Here is a 13,314-nt window from a genome sequence, read left to right as displayed (position 1 = left end):
GGCCTGAGGTCCAGCCTGAATGTATAATGTATGCTGAATAATGAATAATGTATAATGACCAGCCTGATAGTTCTTGGGTCCTGTTAATCCCCAAGCTCTGTCTCTTGGCTGAATTGCAGCTGGCTGTTACACCAGTGCTTATGCTGCCTGGGAGCAGCTACCTCTCCCTGATGACTAAGCCCTTCCCTGGCATGTAGGCAGCTAACGACTTCATAGTCTCCATCATATCCTCTAACCTCAATCGCCTTTGAGACAAGTTGGCCCCACCTCCACCTGGAAGAGAGCCACGGCAGACACGCAGTCCCTCTACACAGAATCTAGAAAGCATCTGAACTTTTAATTTTGAACATAAAATACCATGGAGAGCTATGCTACACAGTCTCTCTTTTGGCCCTTTGCATGATAAGGCCTCTCTGTCCTCCATATAGGGTCTACATGTGCTTTCTCTATACCAGTCAGTTTTCTTTGGAAATGTTTAATCACCAGTGAGCTAAGAATCTGAACAACCACCTCATTCCATGGTCATAGTCAGAAGAAAGGAGCCATTGCTACTAAAGGACCTTTTTTTGATAGTTACTTTACTAGATTAGCGTTACTTATTGCTTCAATTTAATACAAACAAATCTCATTACACCCATTAAAGACAGAAAAGTAGAACAAAATTCCAAGTCTCTATAAATCTGTTTTTTGTTTTTTTTTTTACTATTTGATTGGTGTATGCTATGGAGTTTTGTTGAACAAAGATTATAAATGGCAGCTAGCAGTAACTCAATTCATCACAGCAAATAAATATCTCCACAGCTCACATTGCTTGTTCCCTGTAGGAAATCATACATTAATTTTATTTAGATTTTGTAAGTATGGGGTCTCTAACCTGATACTTGAGTATGCAGTTATCTTTAACACGTAGGAAATATCACTGCAGAGGAAACAATGATCCGATTCAGCAAGTATATCTCATTCATCATATAAGTTATTCATTAAATATTTACTGCTATTGACCTATAAGGCTGGTGTTACTGAATATAACATGATTTGGCTTCAGAGTCTCAAAACCAATACTTCTAAGTTTAGGATGTAAAAATATTTCTATCCCAAATTATCTTTGAAAATATGCTTATGTTTAACTGATTTATTTGTAACAGTACTAACAATTTTGTTTCTGCTGATTATGCAATGTGTTAGGAATAAGAGCTATTAATATGATCATGAGTATATACATGTATATATATATATGATTAATCACATAAAATTTCCTCATAAGTTGGATTTTCTGAATATTTGTAGGAGAAAAATAATTTGCCCTTTAATTCAGATCTCAGGGTTGTGTGTGGTAATGCATGTATTAGCTAGAACTTTCCTTCACAGTATGATCTATATTTGCTGCTTGCTTTTAACAGCAACATTCATTCCTTCCAAAAGACTGATTAGTATCTGAAAACAAAGATGGAATTCATTGCAACAAAAGAGTCTTTTGCCAGCTCTGTAGTAGCGATGTGAAGTGTAGAGGAGAGGCAATTAGCAACAATTCCTGAATACTCAACTCTTCACAGACACTGACAGTGTGTGCCTGCCAGTAACCTTAAAGGGAACAACATTCTCTTCATAGTGCTGAAAAGTGAGGAAAATTCAGACACCTTCAATACGCTCAAATGCCCTGGTAGCATTTTTAAAACAGACAATTGAGCAGTCAGTGCTTTAACCTTCAGCACACATCCTGTAGTGAAAAGGGTGTTCCCACAATGCCCCCTTGTTTGGAAAGGACACTGTAATCAAGAAGAACCGAATGTTAAGTAATACAAGATTTTTCTCTTATAATGCAGGGGAGTTATGACAGGCCTTGCAATTGCATATGCAATTTACACACAGTTTACTTAAACACTTTCACAAGTTCACTAGGAAGATCCACTGGGCAGGTAGTAGTGCCTCTTTATACAATTTCATATCAGGCGTACTTTCTAGCATGAAGAGGTGATACCAGCACCTCACAGGTCAGAGTGGCTCCTTTCCCACTACTTGCTTTTAGATATTGACACAAGTAAATCTTTACTTGTTCATCACAGACATAAAAGAAGTATTTTTCTGTTATTTTTCCCCCTTAATAAATTTGTGATTTAGGGGCACTTTATCAGTGTTATAGTAATGCTATATAACAGACACCCCTGCCAAATTTTAATGGGCCATAGAAACAATCCTTTTTCCTTCCAACGTTAGTGAGCAGTGTGTGGACTAGCAAAGGTCATCAGCACTGGCGTAGGCTTTCCTGCACTAGAATGAGCTGCTTCCGGTCTTTATCTCCATGTCCAGGCTGAAGGATGTTCCTTGAGGAATGTCTTTCTCATGGCAAACAGCACAGGCTCCAAGAACATAACCCGATGAAATTCAATATGCTAATCGAGGGGTCAGCTCATAACTCGTACTCCATCATTTCATCTGGTTCATCAGCAGAACAATGCATGCATGGTCTGACAGTCAATAAAGAGACCTGGTATCCAAAGTAAGTTAGGAGAAAAAAGTTATCTATAGAGAATTTATAGAGGTACAGCCAAAAAAATAAAGATTAATGCCAAATAGCACAACTGAGCCAGTCATGCAAGTACAAGATGGCTACTAGAGCCCAGTGTCTAGTGCTGTGGTGCAAACACAAGATTTGAACATCACATGTACACAAATCAGGAGCAGCTGTATCTCTGCCCTGTTATTTCCTCCCATTTTGTTCCAGATGCTCCCCTGGTTTGGGTTTACTGCACACCCCCTTGACTTTCATTTGTCCCATTTGCTGTATTGTTTTGGTAATGCTTTGCCAAGCAGTGTTTTCTTTTTTAATTTAGCTCTGGTCTCTGCATAGTCAATCTCATCAAGTCTTTATTGTTACATATTCAACCACAGGAAGGTACTTCAAATACTCAATCACCCACCGTAGATAAGACCCAAGGTTCATCATGAGAGTTTGGCAGATGTTAGCTGTCAATCTCTGTTTCCTACCATTAACTCAGTTTCTTTAGAAGAACAGTAATTGTTCCTCAGATACAGAAATTATAAATCAATGTAACTCTGTAATGAATCTTGACTACTTAATAGACTTAATCCCTCATTAGGTTTTATGTATTGCATTTTTATTTTAAACAAACAAACAGAAAAACCCACTTAAGTATCAGCAAGCTTATGAAATACAGTAAGGCAGGACAGTTCATGCTTTCATCTTGACCTCTGTCATTAAGATTTATAGGTTCTGAACACAAAATACATGCCCTGCTTTTGATCTCATGTTAGCCCCATTCAAGTATGAGCTTTGAGCTTTGAAGTTTTGTGGAATCCTGCTTGGTTGATCCTAGGCAACAGCAACAATATCCCAGAATATTTTATTTTAACTTAAGACATACAAGCACTTTGATTCAAATTGATCACAATGAAATACACATTTAAAGTTTAAAATGCTACACATCTGTATTTTCAATAGAAAATCAATATCCAAAGTTTTTCTTTAACATTTGTACTAAGCGAGATTTAGGTTCGAATATTGACTTCAATTCTCATGAAATGAATTTAAATTATTATTGCAATTTATTTCTAAAGGCATTTATTGATCCTTTGCTTTGGATAAAGCATTATACGTGCAGCAAAATACACCAGCCAGAAATACCAACAAGATTTTGCCATGATAAATTTCCTGATATTTTATGGTAGGAAGTTAAGTGAGCCAAACAAATTCAAAAGAAAATTGTAGTTTTGCTGTAAATTTTTATGAAGAAAATAGCTCCTGTTTTTTTTTATGAAGAAAATAGTATGTGTGTTGCTTGAGAGAGTAAGATCGGAGAAGAAAAATCATCAAAAGATTAAAATGAGCCAGCGATACTGTATTGTGAAAGAGAGCAAATCTCCTTTGTGAATAAGTATATGTCCTTCAACATTCAAAGAAAGGGAAAAACCAGATGTGAGCGCCAAGTAAGGAAAGGAGAAGATGGCACCCAGGAGATTCACTGCAGTGGGCAGGGATCTTGGGTCACCGAGAGGTTCTGGCAAAGATAACCATGGCATTCAGGAACAATGTGTTCTGACTACCCACAGTTTCTTTTAGAAGAATAAAAGAGCCAGTTTCTTTCAGAAGAATAAAAAAAAAAAATACTACCTCTCTGTTCCTCACATAAACTTGGAAATTAAGTCATTCTTGTGGGTTTCCTTTGTATGACCAATGCCATATTGAAAGCTGGATTTTCAAAGTACTTATATATGTTAACAGAGTGAATTAAACAAAAACATTTACACACTGACTAAAGACTGCAACTTATATCAAGACTCCTCACAGTAGGCTGAACACAGTTGGAATCTGCTGTGCCCCTCCACATCCTGCATGGTGTGGTACCCTGACACCACCATGAGGGGCTAGGAGTGAAGGGATGAAGACAGACAAGATGCTAAGGAAATGACAGATAGGGAAGCAGATGATCTGGGGTCAGGTAGAATGTGCACACTGCAAGGAGTGGCACCAACTCTTGAGGAACCAAGCACCTCAGCTTGCTGATTACACATTGCACAGTGAGAAGGAGTTATGTAGGCCAAGTAGGAGGTATCTGCATGAGCAGTCTCAGGCTGAAGACAACCAGGAGGAAGCTGTGCTTGCTTCTTTGTGCACACATTGCTAATATTTGCCCACAGAGCGGAGTATGGTGTTGTTTGACCCTTGTGAGGAAGGCTTTATCAGTTTCTCATGAGTCAGAGGCACTGGTCCTTGACACTGCCAAGCCCATGTCAGACAAAACACATTCACCCAGGACTTGATTTGCTCTTTCCACATCCACTCAAAGCTTCCTAGGCTCACATGATCCTTTCAGAGGAAATTATAAGATGCATGGCTTCGTAGCTGAGCCAAGCAGTATCCTAGCAACAAAATGCTAAGCACTTTCTTTGCAGTAAACTAATAATTTTAATATTCTCTTACACACAGAGAAGAAAAACACTGGTGCTCTGATAGAAATAAAAATTCTTTCACAATAGAATTGATAGGATCTGTGTGTCCATCCATTCAGCACATGCCTGTTTAAATGCCTACTAAAAGCCAAATACAGTAAGATTCCTTGAGACTTACGAGTCATTGTCAACATGAGATCAAGATTCTTATTTAACACATTATGCACTGAACTCATATATAGCATCAGCTTAAAATTACTGTCAAATTGCTCTGTTTTTAATCAAAAAATGTATTAAAGACAAAATGAATTTCAATTACCAGAATACTTCAGAGAAAGACAACCAACAATGTATATACAAAGAGAGACACATATTAAAGAGATGGTTTCCTTGAGTTAGGGAGGGTAGCAAGGCCCCAGATCTGCAGGGTAACTCAGGAAGCAGGAAGCTTGAAGATCAAGACTAGCCCCAGTTCCAAAGTTCTTTCACCAGGAAAGCTGATGGGAAATTCCGGTCTAAAGGCCTAAAAATACACATCTTAGAAAACCAGTGTGTCCATGTGTGTCTGGGGGCAGGAATGACCAGTATCTAATGGTAAAGGCAACCATGTGCAGAGAACTCTGATGCCCAGAAAGATGTTATTCAGACTGACCACTGACTGATGCCAGTTCCTGTCCCCCTACAATTATGAACAGCAAGTGTCTTTACTGCTCTGCCACTGCAAACACTTCATCCAAGAACGGCCTTCCAGAAACATTTAGGATTATGTTTGATCAAATAACATCACCCTCCCTGACTTGGCAGGTTGATGCATACACTACCCACCACAGAGTCCATTTTATGAGGTTGTTGGAAGGAAGCTGTGGGGAGTGACAACAGTAGCACCAGGGAAGGAAAAAAAACTGGGAGGGCAGGTCAAGACCTGCAGGAGGCAGAGGGGCAGGATTGCCAGCTGTATAGGAAGCCTTTTCTATTTATCTACATTTTCCAGTCTATCTTTATCTTACCTGAGAGCAGATCTTTCACGTTTCTCACTGGATTTGCATGCATTTGTGTGTTATATAACAATTCTCACTAAATGAACACGTATTTGTGTGTTATGTAACAAGGTGTGGGTGTGAAGATATAAAAATGAGAGATGTCGAGGTAGCACCGCCGTGCCCTGTTCCCAAGGTTGCAGTTCTGTCTCCTCGGAGACAGTGCTATGGTGTTACAAGAACTCATGAAGGCATGATTGTGAAGAAGTGCTAATGAATACCCTAAGAATTACACGCTTCATGTTACTGCCTCCAAGTTTATCCTGAAGTCTTTTGGAAATGTTAATTCTATCATTTTAATTGTCTAATTCTGCAGGAAGGAACATTTCTGAGGCTAATTCCTTACTAGATATATTCAATTTCAGCCAAAATGTTTTCACACATAATATTACAGTATAATAAGAAGTCTTTTAAAATACCTAGGTGCTTGGTGAATGTAATTATTACTACCTATTTTAATATCAAATCGTTCTTCTGCCTACCTTTAAAGACATCAGTTGTGTGAAGGGACTTGTTAATTTCTCTCCTCGGACCTCAGTTCCTTCAGCTGGAAAGTGAAAATATGGATAAAAAGACCATTATTGAGTCCTCCAGCTTTAATCATATAGTCATGATTTTTTTCATGGCATTTATACAAGATTCTAGCCTTGTCGCCAGTATACTGTCTTAAGAGATACTATGCTGCCCTCATGTGGTCAGACATGAAGATGCACTCCAATCAGTAAATCTTTTATTCCATATATTTTTTATTTACATTTCAAATGATTTCCCCTTTTCTGGCTCCCCACTTCCCGAAAGTCCCATAAGCCTTCTTCCATCCCCCTATTCCCCCATCCAACCCTTCCCACTTCCCTGTTCTGGTATTCCCCTATACTGCTGCACTGAGTCTTTACAGAACCAGGGGCCACTCCTCCGTTCCTCTTGGAAATCATTTAATATGTGGATTATGTCTTAGGTATTCCACATTTCTAGGCTAATATCCACTTATCAGTGAGTGCATACCATGATTGATCTTTTGAGACTGGGTTGCCCTCACTTAGTATGATGTTCTACGGATCTATCCATTTGTCTAAGAATTTTATGAATTAATTGTTTCTGATGGCTGAATAGTACTCCATTGTGTAAATATACCACATTTTTTGTATCCATTCCTCCATTGAGGGATACCTGGGTTCTTTCCAGCTTCTGGCTATTACAAATAGGGCTGCTATGAACATAGTGGAACATGTGTCCTTATTGCATGCCAGGGAATCCTCTGGGTATATGCCCAGGAGTGGTATAGCAGGGTCCTCTGAAAGTGTCATGCCCAGATTTCTGAGGAACCGCCAGACTGATTTCCAAAGTGGTTGTACCATCTTGCAATCCCACCAGCAGTGGAGGAGTGTTCCTCTTTCTCCACATCCTCACCAACACCTGCTGTCTCCTGAGTTTTTAGCCTTAGCCATTCTGACTGGAGTGAGGTGAAATCTCAGGGTTGTTTTGATTTGCATTTCCCTAATGACTAATGATGTTGAACATTTCTTAAGGTGCTTCTCAGCCATCCAAAGTTCTTCATGTGAAAATTCTTTGTTTAGCTCCGTATCCCATTTTTTAATAGGGTAATTTGGTTCTCTGGGGTCTACCTTCTTGAGTTCTTTGTATATATTAGATATTAGCCCTCTGTCGGATTTAGGGTTGGTAAAGATCCTTTCCCAATTTGTTGGTTGCCATTTTGTTCTTTTGACAGTGTCCTTTGCCTTACAGAAACTTTGTAATTTTATAAGGTCCCATTTGTCAATTCTTGATCTTAGAGCATAAGCTATTGGTGTTCTGTTCAGAAACTTTTCCCCTGTGACCATGTCCTCAAGAGTCCTTCCCGGTTTCTTTTCTGTTAGTTTCAGTGTGTCAGGTTTTATGTGGAGGTCTTTGATCCACTTGGAGTTGAGCTTAGTACAAGGAGATAAGAATGGATCAAAGAATTCTCACCTGAAGAATTTCAGATGGCGGAGAAACATCTTAAAAAATGCTCAACTTCATTAGTCATTAGGGAAATGCAAACCAAAACAACCCTGAGATTTCACCTTACACCAGTCAAAATGGCTAAGATTAAAAATTCAGGAGACAGCAGGTGTTAGCAAGGATGTGGGGAAAGAGGAACACTCCTCCACTGCTGGTGGGGTTGCAAATTGGTACAACCACTCTGGAAATCAGTCTGGCAGTTCCTCAGAAAACTGGGCACCTCACTTCCAGAAGATCCTGCTATACCACTCCTGGGCATATGCCCAAAAGATTCCCCAGCATGTAATAAGGATACATGCTCTACTATGTTCATAGCAGCCCTATTTATAATTGCCAGAAGTTGGAAAGAACCCAGTTATCCCTCAACAGAAGAGTGGATGCAAAAAATGTGGTATATCTACACAATGGAGTACTATTCAGCCATTAGAAACAATGAATTCATGAAATTCTTAGGCAAATGGATGGAGCTAGAGAACATCATACTAAGTGAGGTAACCCAGACTCAAAAGGTGAATCATGGTATGCACTCACTAATAAGTGGATATTAACCTAGAAACCTGGAATACCCAAAACATAATCTACACATCAAATGAGGTACAAGAAGAAAGGAAGAGTGGCCCCTTGTTCTGGAAAGACTCAGTGAAGCAGTAGTCAGCAAAACCAGAACGGGGAAGTGGGAAGGGGTGGGTGGGAGGACAGGGGGAGAGAAGGGGGCTTACGGGACTTTCAGGGAGTAGGGGGGCTAGAAAAAGGGAAATCATTTGAAATGTAAATAAAAAATATATCGAATAAAAAAATTTTTAAACAAAAGAAAAAAAGAATGGATCAATTAAAAAAAAAAGAATGAATCAATTCACATTCTTCTGCATGCTGACCTCCAACTGAACCAGCATAATTTGTTGAAAAGGCTATTTTTTTCCCCCACTGGATGTTTTCAGCCTCTTTGTTGAGGATCAAGTGGCCATAGGTGTGTGGGTTCATTTCTGGATCTTCAATCCTGTTCCATTGATCCTCCTGCCTGTCACTGTACCAATACCATGCAGTTTTTAACACTATTGCTATGTAGTAATGTTTGAGGCCCAGGATACTGATTCCCCAGAATTTCTTTTGTTGTTGAGAATAGTTTTAGCTATCCTGGGCTTTTTGTTATTCCAGATGAATTTGAGAATTGCTCTTTCTAACTTTATGAAGAACAGAGTTGGGATTTTGATGGGGATTGCGTTGAATCTGTAGATTGCCTTTGGCAAGATGGCCATTTTAACTATATTAATCCTGCCAATCCACGAGCATGGAAGATTTTTCCATTTTCTGAGGTCTTCTTCAATTTCCTTCTTCAGAGACCTGAAGTTCTTGTTGTATAGATCTTTCACTTGTTTGGTTAGAGTCACACCAAAATATGTTGTTTATGGCTATTGTGAAGGGTGTCATTTCCCTAATTTCTTTCTCAGCCTGCTTATCCTTTGAGTATAGGAAGGCTACTGCTTTGCTTGAGTTGGTTTTGTAACCAGCCACTTTGCTGAATGTATTATCTTTCAATACCTTAATTTTGAGACATCCTATTTTTTCATATTCCTTTGTTTCTGGGAAAAATTTCTGAAGAAATGGGCATAAAGTTTTTAAAAATATGGCCAGATAATGTGGAAATTCTATTAGTACAACAGCCATCTTGAAATTAACGTGCAAAGGTTGTTAATGTTTTATTCATTTATCATATTATGAGCAATATTGATGATTTAAGGAGATGAGAACTTGATAGAGATCGATGGTCCTAGGCCACCAATAAATGTACCCTTCTTATCAATTCACAGAAGGGTAGAGCTATCGACCAGAAGTTACTAGTGGGATCACTTCATGAAACAGGTGAGCAGTGGCTGTGATTTAAAAAAAAAAAAATCGAAGTCGGGCGTGGCAGCACAGGCCTGTAATCCCAGCACTTGGGAGGCAGAGGCAGGCAGATTTCTGAGTTCAAGGCCAGCCTGGTCTACAGAGTGAGTTCCAGGACAGCCAGGGCTATACAGAGAAACCCTGTCTCAAAAGACCAAAAAAATTAAATTAAATTAAATTAAATTAAATTAAATTAAATTAAAAAACAAAACAATCCGTGGTGGTTTTAAAAGCATAATGTCTTAGAGAAACTGAGAACTGAAGAAAACTAAGAAGCAGATAAACAAAGAATCCGAGGAGGCTCTGATGCCCCTCACCAGCCAGGGAAATGTTTCACCTGACAAACAAATACCACAGCTGCAGGAAGGATTCAGAAGCCCCTGCCAGAGGCTGTGTGCTTCATGAAGCTCTTGAACTTACTGTGATTGTTTCACACCCAGAATAGCAACTTTATCTTCCCTACTGTAACATCAGACCTTCTCAGCAAGGCACGCAGGCAATTTCATGTTGTTCTCCCTCCGCATGTTCCAGCACTAAAGAACGGTTCCTCCATTTTCATTCCTCTTTCTTTCTTTCTTTCTTTCTTTCTTTCTTTCTTTCTTTCTTTCTTTCTTTCTTTCTTTCTTTCTTTCTTTCTTTCTTTCTTTCTTTCTTTCTTTCTTTCTTTCTTTCTTTCTTTCTTTCTCTACTCTAAATGCCCAAATCTTCTGTCCATTTATTTGGGACTATAAAAGATTTAATAATGACCAAAACCTTTCAAAATTTGCTGGGTCAGTGCAAATATTCAAGAGGGAATGGTGTTCTGTTCAGAAACTTTCTCCCTGTACCGATGTCCTCAAGGGTCTTCCCCAGTTTCTTTTCTATTAGCTTCAGAGTGTCTGGCTTTATGTGGAGGTCCTTGATCCATTTAGATTTGAGCTTAGTACAAGGAGACAAGGATGGATCAATTCGCATTCTTCTGCATGCTGACCTCCAGTTGAACCAGCACCATTTGTTGAAAAGGCTATCTTTTTTCCATTGGATGTTTTCAGCCTCTTTGTCGAGGATCAAGTGGCCATAGGTGTGTGGGTTCATTTCTGGATCTTCAATCCTGTTCCATTGATCCTCCTGCCTGTCACTGTACCAATACCATGCAGTTTTTAACACTATTGCTCTGTAGTATTGCTTGAGGTCAGGGATACTGAATTGACAAATGGGACCTCATAAAATTACAAAGTTTCTGTAAGGGAAAGGACACCATCAAGAGGACAAATCGGCAACCAACAAATTGGGAAAAGATCTTCACCAATCCTACATCAGATAGAGGGCTAATATCCAATATATATAAAGAACTCAAGAAGTTAGACTCCAGAAAACCAAACAACCCTATTAAAAATGGGGTACAGAGTTAAACAAAGAATTCTCACCTGAAGAACTTCGGATGGTGGAGAAGCATCTTAAAAAATGTTCAACTTCATTAGTCATTAGGGAAATGCAAATCAAAACAACCCTAAGATTTTATCTTACACCAGTCAGAATGGCTAAGATTAAAAATTCAGGAGACAGCAGATGTTGGAGAGGTTGTGGAGAAAGAGGAACACTCCTCCACTGCTGGTGGGGTTGCAAATTGGTACAACCACTCTGAAAATCAGTCTGGCGGTTCCTCAGAAAACTGGGCACCTCACTTCCAGAAGATCCTGCTATACCACTCCTGGGCATATACCCAGAAGACTCCCCACCATGTAATAAGGATACATGTTCTACTATGTTCATAGCAGCCCTATTTATAATTGCCAGATGCTGGAAAGAACCCAGGTATCCCTCAACAGAAGAGTGGATGCAAAAAATGTGGTATATCTACTCAATGAAGTACTATTCAGCCATTAGAAACAATGAATTCATGAAATTCTTAGGCAAATGGATGGAGCTAGAGAATATCATACTAAGTGAGGTAACCCAGACTCAAAAGGTGAATCATGGTATGCACTCACTAATAAGTGGATATTAACCTAGAAAACTGGAATACCCAAAACATAATCCACACATCAAATGAGGTACAAGAAGAAAGGAGGAGTGGCCCCTGGTTCTGGAAAGACTCAGTGAAACAGTATTCGGCAAAACCAGAACGGGGAAGTGGGAAGGGGTGGGTGGGAGGACAGGGGAAGAGAAGGGGGCTTATGGGACTTTCGGGGAGTGGGGGGGCTAGAAAAGGGAAATCATTTGAAATGTAAATAAATTATATCGAATAAAAAAAGAGGGAATGGATTAGGGAGGAATTGCTATATTTATAAAAGATAAAGTCATCAGGAATCATATTCCCTTGTGTTAAAGACAGACAGCTTTTACATTATAGGACTGTGAAAAGTTCCACCTTAGACTGTTTTCCCCCATTCATATATTTCTTCCCTGAGTAAGCCTAGCTTTATTTACATCTCTCCTTCTGAATAATATAATATTTGCACAGGTAGTGGAAGTCACAAGCATGATACTTGCAGGGTCTATATAACCTGTGGGAAACACATACCTTCTAAATCATAATACAGCATTAATATACAACCATAGATAAAATATACCAGAATTATTTCTGTAGACAACAAAAATGACACTTGTTTGGTATTTTAAATTGACACACACACACACACATACACACACACAGAGAGAGAGAGAGACAGAGAGAGAGAGAGAGAGAGAGAGAGAGAGAGAGAGAGAGAAAGAGAGAGAGAAGGAGAGAGAGAGAGAGTGAGAGAGAGAGAGAGAATATTGCTTTAGTAGATAATGAGGCTAAGATCATGCCTTTAGAACACAAACTCCACCCTGCATACACACAGCAGGCCGAAAACTTTCATCTCTGCACATTTACTCAAATGCCTTTGGAATAAAAGCGGACTGAGGACTGAGGTTACCATAGAAACTTGCCATGGTTTCAGGTGTTTTTCGGGGGCATTTTGTTCCATTAGCTGAGTGGAAAAGAAAGTGAGCACCCTGGCTTTTCACTACCTCCATTCTCCCTTCGTCAGAGGCTGACTGCAGGAAGCCCATGTTCTCCTGGGCTGGCCCACAGTCCCAGCAACTTGTCTCGCTGCCATTTGCTGTGCCCACGTGGCACAGAGCCGCTTTAGAAGGCTGACAACGCCTGCCCATTTCTGACTGCGTTTTCTTCCCTTCTGATCAGCAAGGAAATGTGAATGTTACTTCCTTGGGACCTGGCATGGCATGCTTTCTTGATCAGACTTTATATCATCCATCTGGAATGCTATCAGTGTAAGGTATTAAAAACAACTGCAATGACTGTGGAAACCCAACTGACACCAACAACAGCAAAGATTTAAAATAAAAAGGCGGGGCCTGTCATGGTTTGGTGCTGGTGTGAAGTGTCACCCATGTGCTTGTGGGCACGACTACGGAGAAGTATCCGGATTGATATATTGGATCTGGGAAGACCTGCTCTCTAGTGTTTCAGTGTTTGACTGCGATACTGCACTGCTCACACAGAGAAAAGGGGCGGGAG

At 39.6% G+C, this 13,314-nt stretch overlaps 1 long non-coding RNA gene across 2 annotated transcripts in view; it reads right to left on the bottom strand.

Moving 5' to 3' along the window:
• Positions 1-1,293: 1,293 nt before the first annotated feature.
• Positions 1,294-13,314, bottom strand: part of LOC127683234 (uncharacterized) — a 17,961-nt gene continuing 5,940 nt past the window's right edge. For both annotated transcript variants that reach the window (XR_007977506.1, XR_007977507.1), the window contains exons 2-3: positions 6,428-6,492; positions 1,294-2,485 (exon numbers count right to left, since the gene is read on the bottom strand). This is a non-coding gene — a long non-coding RNA (uncharacterized LOC127683234). The remainder of the gene's footprint in view (positions 2,486-6,427; positions 6,493-13,314) is intronic.

This window comes from Apodemus sylvaticus, chromosome 4 (assembly GCF_947179515.1).
Source record: "Apodemus sylvaticus chromosome 4, mApoSyl1.1, whole genome shotgun sequence".
NCBI classification, from domain to species: Eukaryota; Metazoa; Chordata; class Mammalia; order Rodentia; family Muridae; genus Apodemus; species Apodemus sylvaticus.
This window is presented reverse-complemented; position numbering and strand designations above follow the sequence as displayed.